A 23,770-nucleotide genomic window follows, 5' to 3' on the forward strand; every position below is an offset into this window, starting at 1 on the left:
AAGAAAAACCCGACCTTGTGCCTTTGTGCGAACATGAAACAGCTGTCTATACACTCGTAGACACGGGGACGTGCATCAGTGCCGTCACAGACCCACCAGCTTTTGAGTAGAGGCTCTGATGGTTTTCGCACCTTTCAGGAACACTCCTGAAAGCCGCGCACGCTGCTGTTCATTCGCACTTTTCAGGCACACTCCTGAAAGCCGCGCACACTGCTTTTCATTTGCTAAATGCTGTCTTCAGAAGCATTTCTCCTGTCGATCTAAAGCTCAGCTGTCCTCTCATGTTACTGAGAAATGTCAGCGCAGAAAATCCATCTCTTTTGAGAACACGTCAATCCCTCTTCGGTGTTCCTTTGTTGCCTGTGCCTAGATGATTTCCCTTTTCTCTCTTCACTGGAGCAGTCATGGCTGTGCTTTGTTACACACAGGCACAGCCAACGCTCACCAAGTGTCAACAGACATACTCCGCTGAGCTCAACACTAGCGCAGATGCACATGTGAGACGAAAGCAACACACATGCTTGTGGAGAGAAAGACACGCCTTCACATGCGTGTGGAGCGACGGATAGATACTGCAGGCGCTAAAGAACACTGACTGACTTACAGGCAGACTGTCCCAACACCACCAAGGACTGCTTTGCAGCTATCCTAGATGCTGATTATCGAACCAACTACACTGACCTGTGCGAACTCCCAGACACTTACAGGCAAGAGACATTCTCTCCGACAAGCATACAAGTGTTTGCCCTTAGCTATAGATCAGGGACAAGCTTGTGCAGAGACACCCTGTTGATCATTCGCGTGAAGGCATGATCTGTTTCATTTCTCTTGTACATCGACTGCTGAGTGCCTTTACTCGGGCCACTATGAAGCGTTTGACATAGGTGAGAAGTAGCTTGGACCAGCATTCAGTTCTGCCTACGACTGTCTTGGCTCCTTCACTTAGCAGAGCTCCCTTCCATCTGTCCGCGTGGGATATGCAGGACTGGGCCACGTCGTGCAACACGCGGGACCTTGCCAAGAAACGGCACAGCTGTGCACTCAATACAATAGGGTTTGTGACACACACACTGTCCAGGGGGGTTTGTGACACACACACTGTAAAATGGCGTTTGTGACACACACACACTGTCCAATGCAGTTTGTGACACAAACACTGTCCACAGGGGTTTGTTACGCACACACTGTCCAATGGGATTTGGAACACACACAGAGTAAAATGGGGTTTGTGACAAACACACTGTCCAAAGGGGTTTGTGACACACACTCTGTCCGGGGGGTTTTTTGACACACACACAGTCAAATGGGGTTTGTGACACACATGCTATCCAGAGTGGTCTGTGACACACACGATGTTCAGTGGGGTTTCTGACACACACACTGTCCTGAGAGGTTTGTAACACACACAAACTGTCTAAGGGGATTTGTGACAGACACACTATTCAATGGGGTTTGAGACACACACACTCTCCAATACAGTTTGTGACACACACACTGTCCAGAGGGGTTTGTGACACAGACGCTGTCCAATGGTGTCTGTAACACACACATTGTCAAATGGGATTTGTTAAACACACAATGTCCAGAGCTGTTTGTGACACACACACGCTGTCCAATGGGGTTTCTGAAACACAGCCAGTCCAATGGGAGTTGAGACACACACACTGCCCAGAGGGGTTTGTGACACAAACACTGTCCAATGGGGTTTGTGACACAGACACGGTCCATTCGCTTTACTGACACACACACTGTCCAATGGGGTTTGAGACACGCACACTGACCAATGGGGCTTGTAACACACCTGCTGTCCAATGGGATCTGTGACACACAGGCTGTCCAATGGGATTTGTGAATACACACACTGTCCAATGGTGTTTGTGAGACACACACTGTCCATAGGGGTTTGTGACAGACGTGATGTCCAGAGTGGTTTGTAACACTCACACTGTCTAGAGGGTACCATGACTCGCACGCTGTACAATGGGGTTTGTGACATACATGCTGTCCAAGGGGATTTGTGACTACACACACTGTCCAGGAGGGATTGGGACACACACAGTCCAATGGGGTTTGTGACACAAACACTGTCCAGGGGAGTTTGTTACACACATGCTGTCCAGAGGTGTTTGTGACACACAGGCTGTCCAATTGGGTTTTGACACACTTGTTGTCCAATGAGGTTTGTGACATACACACTGTGAAAAGGGGTTTGTGACACACACGCTGTCCAGGGGGTTTGAGAAAAACGTGCTGTCCAATGGAATTTGTGACACACGCTGTCCAATGAGGTTTGAGACACACACGCTGTCCAATGAGGTTTGTGACACACACGCTGTCCATTGGTGTTTGTGAAACATACGCTGTCCTGGGGAGTTTGTTACACACACAAAGGCCAATGGGTTTTGAGACACAAACAGTGTCCCTGGGGGTTTGTGATACACACTCTGTCCAAAGGGGTTTGTAACACACACTGTCCAATGGAGTTTGTGACACACACACTGTCCTGGTGTGTTTGTTACACACACAATGGCCAGTGGGTTTTGAGACAAAAACAGTGTCCCTGGGGGTTTGTGATGCACACTCTGTCCAATGAGGTTTGTGACACACAACCTGTCCGGGGGGTTTTGTGACACACACACACTGTCTAATCGGGTTTGTGACACACACGCTGTCCAATCCGATTTGTGACACAAATAGTGTCCAGGAGTGTTTGTGACACACATGCTGTCCAATGGGGTTTGTGACACACACACTGTCCAGAAGGGTTTGTGACTCACACTCTGTCCAGTGGGGTTTGTGACACACACAGAGTGCAAACAGGGTTGTGACACACAAGCTGTCCAGGGGGTTTGAGAAAAACGTGCTGTCCGATTGAATTTGTGACACACACGCTGTCCAATGGGGTTTGAGAAACATACGATGTCCATTGGGGTTTGTGACACACACACTGTCCAGGGGGGTTTGTGACTCTCACACTGTCCAATGGGGTTTGTAACACACACACTGTGCAGAGTGTTTTGTCACACGCGTCTGTCTGATGGGGTTTGTGACACACACACTGTCCTGGTGTGTTTGTTACACACACAATGGCCAGTGGGTTTTGAGACAAAAACAGTGTCCCTGGGGGTTTGTGATGCACACTCTGTCCAATGAGGTTTGTGACACACAACCTGTCCGGGGGGTTTTGTGACACACACACACTGTCTAATCGGGTTTGTGACACAAACAGTGTCCAGGAGTGTTTGTGACACACACGCTGTCCAATGGGGTTTGTGACACACACACTGTCCAGAAGGGTTTGTGACTCACACTCTATCCAGTGGGGTTTGTGACACACACAGAGTGCAAACAGGGTTGTGACACACAAGCTGTCCAGGGGGGTTGAGAAAAACGTGCTGTCCGATTGAATTTGTGACACACACCCTGTCCAATGGGGTTTGAGAAACATACGATGTCCATTGGGGTTTGTGACACACACACTGTCCAGGGGGGTTTGTGACTCTCACACTGTCCAATGGTGTTTGTAACACACACACTGTGCAGAGTGTTTTGTCACACGCGTCTGTCTAATGGGGTTTGTGACACACACACTGTCCAATAGGGTTTGTGACACACACACAGTTCAAGGTTTTTTGTGAGACACACATTTTCCAGGGGGATTGTGACACACACACTTTGTAATGCTGTTTGTGACACACACGCTGTCCAGGGTGGTTTGTGAAACACACGTTGTCCAATGGGGTTTGAGACACGCAAACTGTCCATAGGGCTTTGTTACACACATGTTGTCCAGAGGGGTTTGTGACACAAACACTGTCCAGAAGGGTTTGTGAGACACACAATGTCGAGGGGGATTTGTGACACACACAGTATTCAATGGGTTTTGTGATACACATGCTGTCCAATGGGGTTGGTGACAGACAGACGCTGTCCAATGGAATTTGAGACACACACGCTATCCAATGGGGTTTGTGACACACACACTATCCGATGGGGTTTGTGACACGCACACGCTGTCCAATGGGGTTTTTGACACACACACTTTCCAGGGGGGTTTGTGACACACACACACTATTCAATGGGGTTTCTGACACACACACGGTCCAATCCGGTTACTGACACATACACTGTCCAATGGCGTTTGAGACACACATACTGTCCAATGAGATTTGTGACACAGACATTGTCCAATTGGCTTTGTGACACACAAAATGTTCAGAGGGTTTTGTGACATACACCCTGCCCAATGGTGTTTGAGGCACACACACTGTCCAATGGGGTTTGACACACATACACTGTCACATGGAGTTTGTGACACACACGCTGTCCAGGGGAGTTTGTGACACACAATATGGCCAATGAGGTTTAGAACAAACACACTGTCCCGGGGGGTTTGTGGTACACATGCTGTCCAATGGGGCTTGTGACACACAAGCTGTCCAGTGCGGTTTTTGACACACACACTGTCCAGAGAGTGTCATGACATACATGCTGTCCAATCGGCGTTGAGACACACACACTGTACAAGGGGATTTGTGACACACACACTGTCCAGGGCTGTTTGCGACACACAGACTGTCCAATATGTTTTGTGACACACATGCTGTCCACAGAGGTTTGTAACACGCACACGGTCCAGAGGGTACCATGACATGCACACTGTCTAATGGGGGTTGTGACATACACACTATCAAAAGCGCTTTGTGACATACACACTGTTCAATGGGGGTTGTGACACACAGGCTGTCCTGGGGGTTTTATAAATGCGTGCTGTCCAATGGAGTTTTTGACACACACAGTGTCCAAAGGGGTTTGTGACACACAAACTGTCCAGGGGGGTTTGTGACGCTGACACTGTCCAATGGCATTTGTAAACACGCCCTGTCCAGGTAAGTTTGTTGCAGACATGCAGTCCAATGCGGTTTTTGACACACACACTATCCAATGGGATCTGTGAAACATACACTGTCCTATGGGGTTTGTGACACACACACAGTCCAATGATGTGTGTGACATACACAAGCCGTCCAATAGGGTTTCTGGCACACACACTGTCCAATGTAGTTTTGAAACACACACTGTCCAGTCGGGTTTGTTACACACACATGCGGATCAATGGTGTTAGTGACACACACACTGTCCAATGGGGTATGAAACATACACGCTGTCCAATGGTGTGTGTGACATACACACACGGTCCAATGGGTTTTGTGACACAGACGCTGTTCAATGGGGGTTCTGACACACACACTGTCCAGAGGGGTTTGTGACACACACACTGTCCAGGGGGTTTGGGACACACACACTGTCCAATGGGGTTTGTGACAAACACGCTGCCCAATGGCGTTTGTGACACACACATTGTCCAGGGGAGTTTGTGACACATACACTGTCCAATGGGTTTTGTGACACACACACTGTCCACAGGGGTTTGTGATCACACTCTGTCCAATGGGCTTTGAGATACACATGCTGTCAAGGGTGTTTTGTGACACACACACTGTCCAAAGGTTTTTGTGACACACACGCTGTCCAGGTGGTTTGTTATCACACACGCACTCCAATGGGGTTTGAGACACACACTGTCCAAAGGGGGTTGTGACAAACATGCTCTCCAAAGGGGTTTGTGACACACACGCAGTGGAATGGGATTTGTGACACACACACTGTCCAGGGGGGTGTGTGACACACACACTGTCCAGGGGGGTTTGTGACACACACGCTGTCCAATGAGGTTTGTGATACACATGCTGTCGAATGGGTTTTGTGACCCACACATGGTCCAATGGTGTTTGGGACACTCACCCTGTACAATTTGGTTTGTGACACACACGTTGTCCAGGGGGTTTTTTGAGACACACACACACTGTCCAAAGGGGTTTGTGACACACACACGGTGTCCATTGGGGTTTGTGACTACACACACTGTCCAGGGGTGTTTGTGACACACACACTGTCCAGGTTGTTTCTGACACACACGCTTTCCAATGGCATTTGTGACACACACGCTATCCTGGGAGGTTTGTGAAACATACGCTGTCTAATGGGGTTTGAGACACACACAATGTCCAATGGGGTTTGTGAGAAACAGGAAGTCCAATGGGCTTTGTGACACACACACTGTCCAAAGGGGTTTGTGACACACACACTGTCCAGGGGGGTTTTTGACACACACACTGTCCAATGGGTTTTGTGACAAACACGCTGTCCAAAAGGGGTTTGTGACACACACACTGTCCAGGGGGGTTTCTGACACATACACTGTCCAATGGGATTTGTGACAACCACGCTGTCCAAAGGGGTGTGTGACACACACGCTGTCCAGGAGGTTTTGTGACAACACACTGTCCAATAGGGTTTCTCACACACACACTATCCAATGTGGTTTGAGACACACTCGCTGTCTAATGGGTTTTTGACACACACACTGTCCAATGGGGTTTGTGACACACAAACTGTCCAGAGGGGCTTGTGAACACACACACTGTCCAGAGGGGTTTGTCACACGCACACTGTCCAATGGGGTTTGTGACACATACAGTGTCCAAGGGGGTTTAGTGACACACACACTGTCCAATGGGGTTTGTGACAAACACGTTATCCAAAGGGCTTTGTGACACACACGCTGTCCAGCGGGTTTTGTGAAAAACAAACTGTCCAATGGGTTTTGTGACACAAATGCTGTCCAATGGGGTTTGTGACACACACACTGTCCAATGGGGTTTGTGACAAACACGTTATCCAAAGGGCTTTGTGACAAAGACACTGTCCAGCGGGTTTTGTGAAAAACAAACTGTCCAATGGGTTTTGTGACACACATACTGCCCAATGGGGTTTGTGACACACACACTGTCCAATGGGGTTTGTGACACACACGCTGTCCAATGGGGTTTGTGACACACACACTGTCCAGAGGGGTTTGTTATACACACACTGTTTAGGGAGTTTTGTGACACATACACTCTCCAGGGGGGTTTGTGACAATCACTCTATGTAAAGCGGTTTGTGACACACAAGCTGTACAGGGGGTTCTGTGACACTCACACTGTCCAATGGGTTTTCTGACACACACGTTGTCCGATGGGGTTTGTGACACAGACGCTGTTCAATGGGGATTGTGACACACACACTGTCCAGAGGGGTCTGTGACACACACACTGTCCAGACGGTTCTGTCACACGCATGCTGTCCGAAGGGGTTTGTGACACACACACTGTCCAGGGGGGGTTGGGACACACACACTGTGCAATAGGGTTTCTGACAAACATGCTGTCAAGAGGTGTTTGTGACAAACACGCTGTCCAGGGCGGTTTTGTAACACATACACTGTCCAATGGGGTTTTTGACACACTCGCTGTCCAAGGGGGTTTTGTGACACACACACTCTCCAATAGGGTTTGAGACACACATTGTCCAAAGGGGTTTCTGACAAACATTCTGTCCCATGGTGTTTGTGACACACACAAAGTCCAATGTGGTTTGTGACACACACACACTGTGAATGGGATTTGTGACACACACACTGTCCAATGGGTTTTGTGACACACACACTCCAGGGGGCTTTTGAAAGACACACGCTGTCCAATGTGGTTTGTGACACGCACACTGACCAGGGTGTTTGTGACACACATGCTGTCCAATGGCATTTGTGACACACACGCTCTCCAGGGGGGTTTGTGAAAAACACACTGTCCAAAGGGGTTTGAGACACACACAGTGTCCAAAGGGCTTTGTGACACACACGCTGTCCAGGGGTGTTTGTGACAAACATACTGTCCAATACGGTTTGTGACACTCACTGTCCAATGGGTTTTGTGACACACACGCTGTCGAATGGGTTTTGTGGCACACACACATTGTCCAATTGGGTTTCTGACACACACACAATCCAATGGGGCTTGTGACACACATACACGGTCCAATCGGATTTGTGACACACACGCTGTCGAATGGGTTTTGTGGCACACACACACTGTCCAATTGGGTTTCTGACACACACACAATCCAATGGGTCTTGTGACAGACACACACGGTCCAATGGGGTTTGTGACACACACGCTGTCGAATGGGATTTGTGACACAAACACTGTCCAATGGCGTTAGAGACACACACCCTGTCCAGTTGGGTTTGTGACACACACACTGCCCAATGGGATTTGTGACACACAAGCTGTCCAGGTGGGTTTGTGACACACACTTTATCCAATGGGGTTTGCACACAGACGCTGTCCAATGGGGTTTGTGGCACACAAACTGTCCCATGGGTTTTGTCACACACACGCTGTCCAGTGGGGTGTGAGACACACACACTGTCCAAGGGGGTTTTTGAAATACAGGCTATCCAGGGGGTTTGTGACACACATGCTGTCCAGTGGGTTCTGTGATGTACACACTGTCCAATGTGGATTGTGACACACAGACGCTGTCCAATGGGGTTTGAGACACACACACTGTCCAGGGGTGTTTGAGACACACACACTGCGCAATGGCTTTTGCGACACACAGATGCTGTCCAATGGGGTTTGAGACACGCACACTCTCCAGGGAGGTTTGAGACACACACGCTATCCAATGGGAATTGTGACACACACGTTGTCCAGACGTTTTGTGACACACACACGTTGTCCAATAGGGTTTGTGAGACACATGCTGTCCATTGGGGTTTGTGACACACACACTGTGCAGAGTGTTTTGTCACACGCATGTCGTCTAATGGGGTTTGTGTCACACACACTGTCCAATGACGTTTGTGACACAGACACTGTCCAATGGGGTTGGTGACACACACGCTGTCCAATGGGGTTTGAGACACCCACGCTGTCCAATGGGATTTGTGAAACAAACAGTGTCCAATGGGGTTTGAGAAACACTCGCTGTCCAATGGGTTTTGTGACACACACGCTGACCAATAGGGTTTGTGACACACACACGTTCCAATGGGGTTTGAGACACACACTGTCCAATGGGTTTGTGACACACACGCTGTCAATGGGGTTTGAGACACACACACTGTCCAGAGGTTTTTGTCACACTCATGCTGTTCAATGGGTTTTGTGACACACACAGTGTCCAGGGGGGGTTTAGTGATACACACACGTTCCAATTGGGATTGTGACAAACACGCTATCCAAAAGGGTTTGTGACAAACACGCTGTCCAGTGGGTTTTGTGAAACACAAACTGTCCAAAGGGTTTTGTGACAAACACGCTGTCCAGTGGGTTTTGTGAAACAGAAACTGTCCAAAGGGTTTAGTGACACAGACACTGTCCAATGGAGATTGTGACTAACACGCTATCCAAAGGGGTTTGTAACAAACACGCTGTCCAAAGGGGTTTGTGACAAACACGCTGTCCAGGGGGTTTTGTGACACACATGCTGTCCATGGGATTTTGTGACACACACACAGTCCAATAGGGTTTCTGACACACACACTATACAATGTGGTTTGAGACACACTCGCTATCTAATGGGTTTTTGACACACACGCTGTCCAATGGGCTTTGTGACACACACAATGTCCAGAGGGGTTTGTGACACACACGCTGTCCGATAAGGTTTGTGACACACGCGCTGTCCAATGGGGTTTGTGACACACACACTGTTCCTAGGGCTTTGTGACACACACACTGTCCAGAGGGTACTGTCTCGTTCATGCTGTCCAAAGGGGTTTGCGACACACACAATGTCCAAAAGGGTTTGTGACACACACGCTGTCAGAGGGTTTTGTGACACAGACGCTGTCCAATGGGGTTTTGAAAACGCACACTGTCCAGAGGGATTTTTGGACACACACATTGTCCAGGTTGTTTGTGACACACACGCTTTCCAATGGCATTTGTGACACACACACTGTCCTGGGGGATTTGTGAAACACACTCTTTCTAATGGGGTTTGAGAGACACACACTGTCCAATGGGGTCTGTGAGAAACACGAAGTCCAATGGGCTTTGTGACACATACACTGTCCAAAGGGGTTTGTGACACAAACGCTGTCCAGGGGGTTTTGTGACACACACACATTCTGCAATGGGATCTGTGACACACACACTGTCCAGAGGGGTTTTTGGCACACACATGCTGTCTAATGCCGTTTGTGACAAACACACTCTCCAGGTAGGTTTGTGCCACACGCACTGTCCAGGGCGTTTTTTGAGACACACACACTGTCTAATGGGGTTTGTGAATCACACACTGTCCAGTGGGCTTTGTGACACACACACGCTGTCCACTGTGTTTTGTGACACACACCCTGTCCTGGGGGGTTTGTGACGCACACACTCTCCAGGGGGTTTGTGACACACACGCTTTCCAATGGCGTTTGTGACACAACCGCTGTCTAGGGGACATTGTGAAACATACACTGTCTAATGGGGTTTGAGACACACACAAAGTCCAGAGGGATTTGTGAAACACACACTGTCCAATGCGATTTTAGACAAACACGAAGTCCAATACGTTTTGTGACACACACGCTATCCAATGGGGTTTGTTTCACACACACTGTCCAATGGAGTTTGTGACACAAACACTGTCCAATGGGGATTGTGACACACACATTGTCCAGGGGGACTTGTGACACACACACGTTCTCCAATGGGGTCTGTGACATACACAGTGTCCAGAGGGGTTTGTGACACACACACGCTGTCCAATGGCGTTTCTGACAAACACACTGTCCAGGGAGGTTTGTGCCACAAACACTGGCCAGGGGTTTTTTTGACACACACACACTGTCTAATGGGGTTTGTGACACACACACTGTCCAGAGGGATTTGAGACACACACAGGCTTTCCAATGGGGTTTGTGACACACACCCTGTCCAGGGGGTTTGTGACACACACGCTTTCCAATGGCTTTTGTGACACAACCGCTGTCCAACGGGGTTTGAGACACAAACACAGTCCCAAGGGGTTTGTGAAACACATACTGTCCAATGGGGTTTGAGACACACACGTTGTCCAATGGGGTTTGTGAGACACACACTGTTTAATGGGATTTTGACACACAAGCTATTAAAAAGGGGCTTGTGACACACACGCTGTACAGGTGCTTTTGTGACACACACACTGTCCAATGGGGTTTGTGAAACACACACTGTCCAATGGGGTTTAGGACAAACACGATGTCCAATGGGATTTGTGACACACACGCTTTCTAATGGGGTTTGAGACACACACAGTGTCCAAACTGGAAAATACATTATGTTAATGCTTGGAAAATTCATACAAGGCTGTGTTGGTTAAAATTCAGCATGGTGTGTAGGAAAAAGTGTGAGAGTATGTTTTTACATACTGCTTTTGATGTTCTGCTCACCGTCTCCTTTCGACTTCTAGAAAAAGAAATAAAGGTAATCAGAACTATAAACAAAGCATCCGGAACCAACAACAAGGAGTGAAACCAGATTCTAAAGCTTGAACATCAAAACTGATCTGATCACCTAAGGAATGTGGAAATTTATTCTTACACATAAACTCTTGGTGCATTCATTGCAATTGAAAACAAAACCAAAAAAAAAAGCAACAAAAAACCCAACAAAATTACATTCCTACTTTGTGACCAATCACTCTACTCAGTCATCTGACAAAGACACAGAAAACATCTCTTTGGAAGAGTGTTTCTTTGTGGAAGCCCAAGCACTGTGATCAGGTGTCTGCCATGTTTAGCCACAAAGGCACCAAAATACTAAATATGACATAAAATGTATGCTATATTGACTAAAACTAGCGGTAGAAATGTCATTTGAAAGCAGTTACATGGGTTTTGTTTTATTTCAAAGCCCTGCAACAGAAAAAAAAATAAGGCTTAATTGCCAGAAACTGCCTTAAGGTAATCTTGAAAGTACTGCATTGTTTTAGGAAATATTTATGACACTTGAAAACTTGCTGAGATTCCACACAGTCATTGATCTGTCACTTCATTCCCTCATATTTATTTGATCTTTATCGTTAGCGTGCAAAATATTCAGATTTGGGGCCTACGAATACCTGCTATATCCCCCCCTTGCCCCAACGGAAGACATAGTCAAACACTGAGAATGAGACTCTTCCCAGATGGGAACAAATTCCAAGATTATGCTACAATGTCTTTACTGTAAAAGCAAACACATAAACCAAAGAATCTCTCCATGTCCAGGAAATGGGATCTACAACTTGTGTCTTAGAACAACCAAACCCAAGAACAAACCCAGTTAAATCATCTGAAGAGTTACCGCTGTCAGAGTTTGAACCTCACGTCCTGAAAATGTAGGCCTGAAGGAGTAGGCCTGAAAACGTAGGCTTATATAACGTAAGCCTAAAAATGTAGGCCTAAAGTTTTAGGCCAAAAAACATGGGCCTAAAAATGCAGGCATAAAAACATGGGCTGAAAATTCTAAGTCTACTTTGGGTCAGATCCATTCAAATCTACCCCATTACAACAAACTTAACAGCTGCTTTAATAAGCAAGATACAATGACTCTGTAAACTAATATCCATCAAAAAGGTTAAACCACCCTGAAATGCCTCACAAAGAATACAAAACCCTAGCAATACTTACAAAATGTGTGTTTTGCCAGGAGTTTTAACTGCTCCAGCCACGATCCTTTCAACAATTTCTGATGAGTTCTTAGGCACTGGGGTGTTGTCATCTGTGTATTCTGAAAACAACATAAATAGAGAAAAGAAAAAAAAAAATTGGTTGATTCCTGAATATATATGAATATGAGAATCCTTTTACAGACACAAAAGCAAAATTTTGTACATAAAACCAGACTTCTATCATCTCCACATGTGAAGGGGACATTTTAAGAATGCACAACCAGCAAAATATTTTTCACAGAAGAGCAAAAAAAACACCAGGTACTTGGGAAACATAGACTGAGCCTAAAACACCAAGATCCCTCCATGAGAAGGGTTTTTCTATTTATATTTACAACACATTCTTCTGTAGACAAGGAGAAAAGTCATCAGACCTTTTAGATTAGGCCTAAACAAAAAATCCAACTACCTGAGACACTTAGACTAAGCCTAAAATGCAAAGATCCCTCCATGAGGATGCTTTTTTACTGTACTTTCACAATATGGATATGTCTAAATCTTTGAAAGCTCCATCAGCAGCTGTTCCCTGGAACCTGCTGGCAGTTTTAAGAGTAAAAAAAAAATAAAATAAAATAATAATAATAATAATAATAATAATAATAATAATAATAATGCAGAACTACTTAGGCCGGTCTGCAGGAATGAGGGAATGGAAATAAAAGAGTCAGGAAGCAGGAGAGTGAGAGAAAAGGAAAGAAGAGAGGAAAGAAGAGACAGCCAGACAGACGAGGGGTTAGTGAGAGATGATGTGACAGAGAACAACAGGGAAATAAGGCAAGGAGAGGCAAGGCAAGGCAAGGCAAGGCAAGGCTGCTTGAAACACTTGAAACACGTAGACTAAGCCTAAAATGCAAAGATCTCTCCATAAGGATGTTTTTTATACTGTGCTTCCACAATCCGCTGGCAGTATGAAGAAAAAAAGCTGCAGGCTCTGTCATGGTGGTTTGGTGCAGGGATCATGCATATCATGGGAATATTTCACCATTTCTGCTGGTTTTCAGTGTTTTAAAGCAAAACGCCCACCTGACAACCTGAATGGTTTTAAAAATACAACCTCTTGTCTATAAGTAAACTAAAAAATGAAGGATTTAAAAAAAAATATATAGAAAGCAATTTAAAATAGAAAAAAAGTATGAGTATGTAGAGCTATGTATAAGTACTACGTGTTACATAGCCTAAGTGGATATTAAATATCATCTCTCTATATATTTTCATACCCATATACATACCTTCTATTTATTAATAAGTGTAAATAGAGATCTCAGTCTAAATAAATATAATTGTAAATATGTCAAAAGATGTAAATCTGAAAAGATACTGAAGTGTTAAAATTTAGGTTTAAAGGTATTGAAGTGTACATAGATACCAGGGTGGAGGGCAGCGCGGGGCAAATGGGGAGTGGCGGTGATAGGTGGAAAGAATGGAAATTGATGTGCATAGCTGGCCAATCAGATTGCAGAGAGGGAAGAGAAGGGGAGTAGGAAGGGGCATCTCGAGGGCTTCCCAATACACACGCACAAAAATGGCCGCTGCGAAGTGCACAGGGCGTTCTCAACGGCCACGTGTGCGCACTGTTGGAGCCTGGAGTGGTCCCGCCACGCTGACGTTTCTCACTGTTTCTGCGAGGCCCCAGTGAGTGCCCGTCCCGACCCCGCCCAGCCTGCTCCACTCCGTCTCAGAGAGCCGTCCCGGAGGGTTGGGCCTGGCGGCCGTGTTTTTGGGGAAAATATTATGCGGTCCTCACTCCAGTGCATCCTCAGGAGCACCAACCAATGGGACAGCGCAGTGAGGTGGAAAGCAGCCAATCAGAGTGCACCGGCTCTTTCCAGTGCCAATAGCTGTATCCCGCATGTCTGTGGATTCCCAGGGGTACCGGGGCTGGGATGGCATGGGACAAGGTGGGATGGGAGGCTGCGGAGCCTCCGACGGCCCCCGCGGAAGGAGCAGGCTCAGGCAGGGCTGAGCTACGGTGCTAATGGCTGCTGCTGCTTCTCTCCCACTCCCAGAGGCCCGCTGAGGATGTGGTCTTTGGCTGCCCCAGGATGTCGTCGACTGCACCGGCCTCAGGCTCAGTGTTGCTGTCTTTTTTCTTTCTGTATGGTGGTGTTCCCATCCTCATTCCTATTCTGAGCCTTTGTGCTGCTCCCCGCTCCATGCCCCTATTTTTTTTTTTTTTTTGCATCCTCCACCAGAGTCTCAGAGTTACACTCACAATCACAGAGTAACAGAGTCTCACAGTCACTGTCACAGAGTCACAGAAACAGAGCCACAGTGACAGAGTCACGGAGTCAGAGAGTCACAACCAGATTCACACAGTCACAGAATCCCAGAGTCACACAGTCAGTCACAGACTCAGATTCACAGAGTCACAGATGAGTCAGAGTCACAGAGTCACAGAGTCACTGAGTCACAGTCACAGAGTCACAAAGTCACAGTCACAGAGTCACAGCATCACAGTTACAGAGTTACAGAGTCACACAGTCACAGACTCAGAGTCACAAAGTCACAGAGGTCACAGAGTCACATACTCATAGAGTCACAGTCATAGAGTAAAAGTCACAGAGTCACAGATTCACAGTCACAGAGTCACAGAGTCAATCACAGAGTCATTCACAGAGTCACAGAGTTACAGACTCACCGAGTCACACAGCCACAGTCACAAAGTCACAGAGTCACAATCACAGAGTCAAAGTCCCAGAGTCCCAGAGTCACCACCACAGGTGTCAGAGATGTCACAGATGTCACAGAGTCACAAAGTCAGAGTCACAGAGTCACAGTGTCACAGTCACAGTCACAGTGACAGAGTCACAGTGTCACAGTATCAGAGTCACAGAGTCACAGTAAGAGAGCCACAGTGAACAGAGTCACAGGGTCCCTTTCACAGAATCACAGAGTCACAGTCACAGAGTCAAAGATGTCACAGTGTCGCCGTCACAGTGTCACAGTCACAGAGTCCCAGAGTAAAAGAGTCACAATCACAGCTGCAGTCACAGAGTCAGAGTCACAGTCACCCTGACAGAGTCACGGCCTCACAGTAACAGAGTCAGAGTCAGTGTCACAGTCACAGAGCCAAGGTGAACAGAGGTGCAGGGTCACAGATTCAGTCACACAGTCACAGAATCACTGTCACACAATCACAGTTACAGAGTCACATTGTCACATTGTCAGTCACAGTAACAGAGACACAGAGTCAGAGAGTCACAGTCAGGTTCACAGAGTTACAGTCACAGCGTCACAGATGTCACAGTCAGAGTCACAGACACAGAATCATGAGCACAGAGTCAGAGTCACAGAGTCACCGTCCCCGAGTAAGAGTCACAGAATCACAGAGTCACAGACACAGTGTCACAGCGTTACAGTCACAGTCACAGAGTCACAGGCACAGAGTCATAGTCACAGATGTCACAGAGTCACATACCCATAGAGTCACAGTCATAGAGTAAGAGTCACAGAGTCACAGATTCACAGTCACAGAGTCACGGAGTCAGTCACAGAGCCATTCACAGAGTCACAGAGGTACAGACTCACTGAGTCACACAGCCACAGTCACAGGATCACCGAGTTACGGATGTCACAGAGTCACAGTCACATTCACAGAATCACAACCACACAGTCAGTCACAGAGCCACAGAGTCACAGTCACAGTGTCACAGAGTCACAGAGTCACAGTCACAAAGTAACAGTAAGAGTCACAGAATCATGGAGTCACAGACGTCACAGAGACACTGTCACAGAGTCACCGTCACAGAGACAGACACTCACAGAGTCACAGAGTCAGTCACGGAGTCTAAGTGTCGCAGTAATACTGACAGTCACAGAGTCACTTTCACAGAGTCAAAGAGCCACAGAGTCACAGTCACAGAGTCACTGATGTCACAGAGTCAGAGTCATAGAGTCACAGTCACAGATTCAGAGAGTCACAGTCACAGAGTAACAAAGTGTCACAGTCACAGAGTCACAGAGTCAGAGTCACAGTGACAGAGTCACAGTCACAGTGACAGAGTCACACCGTCACAGTGAACACAGTCACAGGGGCACAGATTCAGTCACAGTCACAGTCACAGAGTCAGAGTCACAGTCACAGATTCACTGTCACACAATCACAGTCATAGAGTCATATGGTCATATTATCAGAGTCACAGTCACAGAGTAGCAAAGTCACAGTCACAGTCGCAAAGTAACAGTCAGAGTCACAGAATCACAGTCACAGATGTCATAGAGTCACTGTCACAGAGTCACAATCACAGAGTCGCTATCACAGAGACACAGACACAGAGATTCACGGAGTCAGAGTCACAGTTTAACAGTAACACTGACAGAGTCACAGAGTCACTTTCACAGAGTCAGAGTCACAGGCACAGCCATAGAGTCACAGATGTCACAGAGTCACAGATGTCACAGAGTCACAGTCATAGAGTCACAGTCACAGATTCAGACAGTCACAGTTACAGAGTCACAATCAAAGTGTCACAGTCGCTGAGTCACAGGTTCACAGTCACAGAGTAAGAGTCCCAGTCAGAGTCACAGTCACAGAGTCACAGAGTCACAGAGTCATAGAGTCACAGACACACAGTCACAGAGTCGCAGTCACAGAGTCACAGAGTCACAGTCACAGTGACGGTCACAGATGTCACAGAGTCAGAGTCACAGAGTCAAAGAAACAGAGTCACAGGTATCACAGATCAACAGTGTCGAGGGTTAAGATTGCGGGGTGACAATAAAACTCTGGCAGATATATTGTTAACCCCCTCTTCCCCCCCCCCACTTCCCCCTTTTGCCCCTCCCTCTCCCCCCTTCCACTAAGGACAGGCGATCAGGAGAGAAAAAGAAGGACAGAGAGAAGAGAGTTGAAAAAATTAAAGATGTTTTACTAATGCTACTAATAAGAAAAGAGAAAATAATACAAAATATACAAAACCAATCTTGAAAGTCTCAGCAACTGCAGAGCTGGCACCCAAAGTCCTGGATTAGACTCCACAGCCAACCAGAGCTGGATTCAGTCTCTCACTAGGCCTCAGTTCGCAGGAACGGCTAGCAAGGTCCTCTCCTAATGTCGGCCATAAGAACAAAAGAAAAAGGGACGAGATCCTCGTGTTCTCCCATTTTATATGAAGTATTCAGGTGAATGGAATGTTATACATCGTTGGTCAGTTGTTTCTCGCAGCCCCTCTCGCGAGATGTCCATCCATGCTTATCAATAAGTTTGCATTCCATTGCTAGGTTTTACCAAAACATGTGTCTGGTTCTCCAGGAAAATGCAGTTAATATGAAGGCTTTAGCTGACAGGAAAAAATCACTGAAAGAGAAACTTGTTTTTAACAGAACCAGGACATTCCACCCCTTATAATATGCCATTCACTGAATACTTAAACCTTATCAATACAATCTATCAACACAATCTAATTAATCACTACTACTATATATATATATATATATATACATTTGTACATATATACACAGGAGTAATTAATCAGTGGACCATCCTTTAAAAAGTTCATTAAGTTCATTTTGTCACAACAGTCTCCCAGGGCAGGAAAAATGGTACAAGTGCATCTCATGACCACTGTTTGTGGGTTAAAGACATCAACTTTGAAGAAGTTGTCAGGCACCACTCAAAGAAGCTAGCTCTGGTTTCATCATCACTGTCTTGATCTGAAAGACACTTATTAAATACTCTTAGTACGACAATTCACATCATACAGTTCAGTATTGAATATTTTCACCTAAGCTCAAATCCCCTTGAGGTACACACCGAACTTCTCCATCCTTAAGCATCACCCACCAGGTGCTGCCAGGTCCCTGGGCAAAAACAATCCCACGAATGGGCTTGCCTTTGCCTGAGGCAGGAGTAACCCAGACTGCCTTTCCTAACATGTTTTTCATGTGTACTACAGGGACTTTATCTCCTTCTACAGTCCGTAGAATTTCTGATTGGGCAGGTCCGGCTCGCTTGGTTGATCCCCTGGTGTTGACCAACCAAGTGGCTTTTGCTAAATGTGAATCCCAGTTTTTAAAGGTTCCACCACCAAGTGCCTTTAGTGTAGTTTTTAGTAAACCATTGTACCTTTCAGTTTTCCACAGTGTGGCAGCCCAAATGGGTTTACCTCTGCGCTGCCAGTTGCTTTTCTTCCATTGCTGTAGCCACCCCCACAAAGCATTTGCTACCATCCATGAGTCAGTATAGAGATAAAGTATTGGCCACTTCACTCGTTCAGCAATGTCCAAAGCCAGCTGGATGGCTTTCACTTCTGCAAATTGACTAGATTCACCTTGTCCTTCAGTAGCTTCTGTAACTTGTCGTGTGGGACTCCACACAGCAGCTTTCCACCTTCGATGTTTTCCTACAAGACGACGGGATCCATCTGTGAACAGCGCATACTGCTTATCAGTATCTGAAAGAGTATTATACGGTGGTGCTTCTTCAGCACGTTTTATTTCCTCCTCATCATGAGACATCCCAAAGTCTCTACTTTCTGGCCAGTCTGTAATCACTTCTAAGATTCCTGGACGGTTGGGACTTCCAATTCGAGCTCGTTGTGTGATCAATGCAATCCATTTACTCCACGTAACTTCGGTTGCATGATGTGGAGAGGGAACCGTCCCTTTGAACATCCAGCTCAGCACTGGCAGTCGAGGTGCCAGGAGGAGCTGTGCTTCAGTACCGATCACTTCTGAAGCAGCTCAAACTCCTTCGTATGCTGCTAGTATCTCTTTTTCAGTTGGAGTATAGTTGGCCTCAGATCCTTTGTATCCTCGACTCCAAAAACCTAAGGGTCGACCTCGGGTTTCTCCTGGGGCTTTCTGCCAGAGGCTCCAGGTAAGTCCATTATCTCCGGCTGCAGTGTAGAGTACGTTTTTAACATCTAGTCCAGTCCAAACTGGTCTGAGGGCCACTGCATGAGTTATCTCACGCTTAATTTGTTCAAAGGCTTGTCGTTGTTCAGGGCTCCACTAAAATTGGTTCTTTTTTCGAGTCACTCGGTAGAGAGGGCTCACAATCTGGCTGTAGTCAGGAACATGCATTCTCCAAAAACCTACAACGCCCAAGAAAGTCTGTGTCTCCTTTTTATTAGTAGGTGGAGACATTGCAGCAATTTTGTTGGTCACATCCATTGGGATCTGACGACGGCCATCTTGCCATTTTATTCCTAAAAACTGGATCTCTCGTGCAGGTCCCTTGAGCTTGCTTCGTTTTATGGCAAAACCAGCATCCAAAAGAATCTGAATTATTCTCTCACCTTTCTCGAAGACTTCTTTCGCTGTGTCGCCCCATACAATGATGTCATCAATATATTGCAAGTGTTCTGGAGCTTTACCTTGCGCCAGCGTGCTCTTGATCAGTCCATGGCAGATGGTAGGACTGTGTTTCCACCCCTGGGGCAAGCGATTCCACGTGTACTGGATGCCTCTCCAGGTGAAAGCAAACTGTGGCCTGCACTCTGCTGCTACAGGAATAGAGAAAAATGCATTAGCAATGTCAATTGTAGCATACCACTGAGCTGCCTTTGACTCCAGTTCAAATTGCAGTTCTAGAATGTCAGGCACAGCAGCACTCAGTGGTGGTGTAACTTCATTCAGGCCACGATAGTCCACAGTTAGTCTCCACTCGTCACTAGACTTACGCACTGGCCAGAATGGGCTGTTAAAAGGTGAGCGAGTCTTACTGATCACACCCTGGCTTTCCAATTGATGGATCAACTTCTGAATAGGAATCAAAGAGTCTCGATTGGTGCAATATTGCCGGTGATGCACCGTTGTGGTAGCAGTTGGCACCTGCTGATCGTCAACCATCAGCAGTCCTACAACAGAAGGATCATCTGAAAGACCAGGCAAATCAGACAGCTGTTCAATTTCTCAGTGTCCACAGCTGCTATACCAAATGCCCACCTATACCCTTTTGGGTCCTTAAAATACCCTCTCTTGAGGTAGTCTATGCCAAGGATGCACGGAGCATCTGGGCCAGTCACAATGGGATGCTTTTGCCAGTTTTTTCCAGTTAGGCTCATTTCAGCCTCTACAACAGTCAGTTCCTGGGATCCCCCAGTCACTCCAACAGTATTGATGGATTGCGTTCCTTTATAATTAGAAGGAATTATCATGCACTGAGCACCAGTGTCCACTAAAGCTTTGTACTCCTGGGGGTGTGTTGTACCAGGCCATCGTATTTGTACAGTCCAATAAACTCTGTTATCCCTTTCCTCCACCTGGTTGGAGGCAGGGCACCTCTAATTTCTGTTTTGCACAGTCTCTGGGTGTGAATTAGAGGTTCCTTCAAGAGCATCAGAATCTCTTCTGCTCCTTTTGTAAAGTGGAGCAGCCACCTTCCTAGGAGTTTTTCCTTTTATCTCACGTACTCGTTCCTGAAGTTCTGAGGTAGGTCTCCCATGCCACTTATTCATGTTTTCTCCCTGCTCATGTAGGAAGAACCACAGTGAATCTCTTTTTGTGGGCTGCCTCTGTCCTCTCTCTCGAGATTGGAAACATCTTTTCCTAACAGCTGAAACATAGGTTTGTGCAGGTCGTGAATGGTACGTGTCTTCTCTGAGTTCTTTGATTCCTTGCAATAGCTTTTCAAACCGGTCATCAGATTTTTCACACAGTTTCTCCACAGCAGAGACACAAGCCCGTAGAGAACCAGCAAGGCTGTCCTCAAAGTTCCGGAGCTGCTCAATCACTTCAGTAATATCTTGTCCACCTCTAGATGACCAGAGCATTCCTGCCAATGACTTAGCATATGCAGGTGATGCACTTTGTACAAATCTGCGCCACAGAGGTCGTGAACAATTGATTCTATCTGGATCTGTTCCCTCTTGGCTGTTTAGTCCAAAATAGATGATCTCTCGCACAGCTAATTCTCTCAGGAACTGAATACCTTTCTCCATAGTATTCCATTTCCCTAACCTGGATATACAATCTTCCTTGTAGGGAAATCTTACTTTCATAGCTGCCAGGAGTCGGGTCCAGAGAGTAGTGGCATTAGACTCTCTTGAAATTGCCCTATCAATGGTGGAATCTCTTGACAGAGATCCCAGCTGCCTGGCTTCACCACCTTCCATTTCAATTGTATCTGCCCCATTGTCCCAGCATCGGAGCAACCAGGTTAAAATATTCTCGCCTTCACGATGACTAAAGTGTTTTCGCAGATCTCTCAGCTCACCCGGAGAAAAGGACTGAGTGGTGGTCACTTCATCTCCTCCCTGTCCTGATGGTGCCCCTTGGGTTGATGTTGGCCCTGTGCCATCATCTGCTGCACGGGTAGTCTTTCTAGTGACTTTCTTACAACCAGCAACTGATGCTGATATGGGTTTACCATCATTTGATTCATTTCCAGAGTCTGAATGACTGTCACAGTGATTACTATGGTTACAGCAGCAACAATGCCCAGTGTGTGAAGAAGGGGGGGCTGCCTTTAAGGCTGCAGAACTATTGTTATCACTAGCAACCTTCGAACTCTGTGGAGGAGCTGTACCTTCAGCCTGCGAAGTCGCCTTGTTTTTAACTTGTTTTTAACAAAACCAGGACAAACAGTCACAGAGTCACAGGGTCACAGGTATCACAGATGAACAGTCACAGGGTGACAGTCACAGAGTGACAGATATCATAGAGCTACAGTCACAGAGGCACAGAGTCACAGACACAGAGTCACAGTCACAAAGTCACAGATGTCACATAATCACAGTCACAGTCCAGAGACCCAGTCCCAGAGTCACAGTCCCAGAGTCACAGATGTCACAGAGTCAGAGTCACAGAGTCACAGATGTCACAGAGCTACAGTGACAGAGTCACAGACATTGCAGACAAGCAGTCACAGATGTCACAGAGTCACGGACAGTGTACAGAGTCACAGCCACAGAGTCGCAGTCACACAATCATAAATGTCACAGAATCAAAGTCACAAAGTCACAATAACAGAGGCACACTCACAGAGTCAGAGAGTCACAGATTCACAGAGTCACAGCGTCACTGAGTCAGATTGACAGGGTCACAGTCACAATAAAAGGGTTACGAATAGTGTCACAGTCAGTGTCATAGAGTTGCAATCAGAGTCACAAAGTCACAGATGTCACAGAATAACAGTCACATAGTCACAAAGTCACAGAGAGTCCTGTCACAGAGTCATAGAGTAAGAGAGTCAGACTTACACAGTCACAGCGTAACAGAGTTACAGAGTAACAGATGTCACAGAGTCAGAGTCACAATCAGAGAGTCACAGAGTCACAGACACAGAGTGACATTCACAGAATCAGATAGTCACAGAGTCACAGTCGCAGGGTCACAGTCACAGAGTCACAGAGTCACAGAGTCAAAGTCATAGAGTCATAGTAACTGTTACAGAGTCACAGAGTCAGAACCACATAGCCACATAGTCACAGTCACAGAGTCAAAGATGTCTCAGAGTAACAGTCACAGTGACAAAGTCACAGAGTCATAGTCACATATTCACAGAGTCAGCATGTCACAGTGCCACAATAACAGGGTCACAGGGTCAGAGATTCACGGTCACAGAGTCACAGACTCAGAGTCATAATCTCAGAGTCACCATCACAATCACAGTGAAAGACTCACACATTCACAGAGTCACTGTCACAGAGTCACAATCACAGAGTCACAGTCACAAAGTCACAGATGTCACAGAGTCTCAGTCACAGTCACAGAGTCACAGAGTTACAGAGTCAAAGAGTTACAGAATCACAGTCATAGTCAGAGAGTCACAGATGGAGTGTATAGAGTCACAGTCACAGAGTCACAGTCACAAAGTCATAGATGTCAGAGTCATAGTCACAGTCACAGAGTCTCAGTCACAGAGTCACAGATTCACAGAGTCAGTCACAGAGTCACAGAGTCAGATTCACAGGGTCAGAGTCACAGGGTTACAAATAATTTCACAGAGTCAGTGTCATAGAGTTGCAATCACAGTCACAGACAGAGTCACACAATCACTGTCTCAGAGTCACAGTCACAATCAGAGAGTCACATAGTCACAGAGTCACAGACACAGACTCACATTCACAGAGTCACAGAGTCACAGAGTCACAGAGTCACAGAGTCACAGTCACAGGGTCACAGAGTCACGGAGTCAGAGTGATAGAGTGATAGTCACAGTGATAAAGTCACAGAGTCAGAGTCACATAGTCACAGAGTCACAGTCACAGAGTCAAAGATGTCAGAGAGTCACAGTCACAGTGACAAAGTC

The sequence above is a fragment of the Nesoenas mayeri genome, assembly GCF_963082525.1.
Source record: "Nesoenas mayeri genome assembly, chromosome: 6".
NCBI classification, from domain to species: Eukaryota; Metazoa; Chordata; class Aves; order Columbiformes; family Columbidae; genus Nesoenas; species Nesoenas mayeri.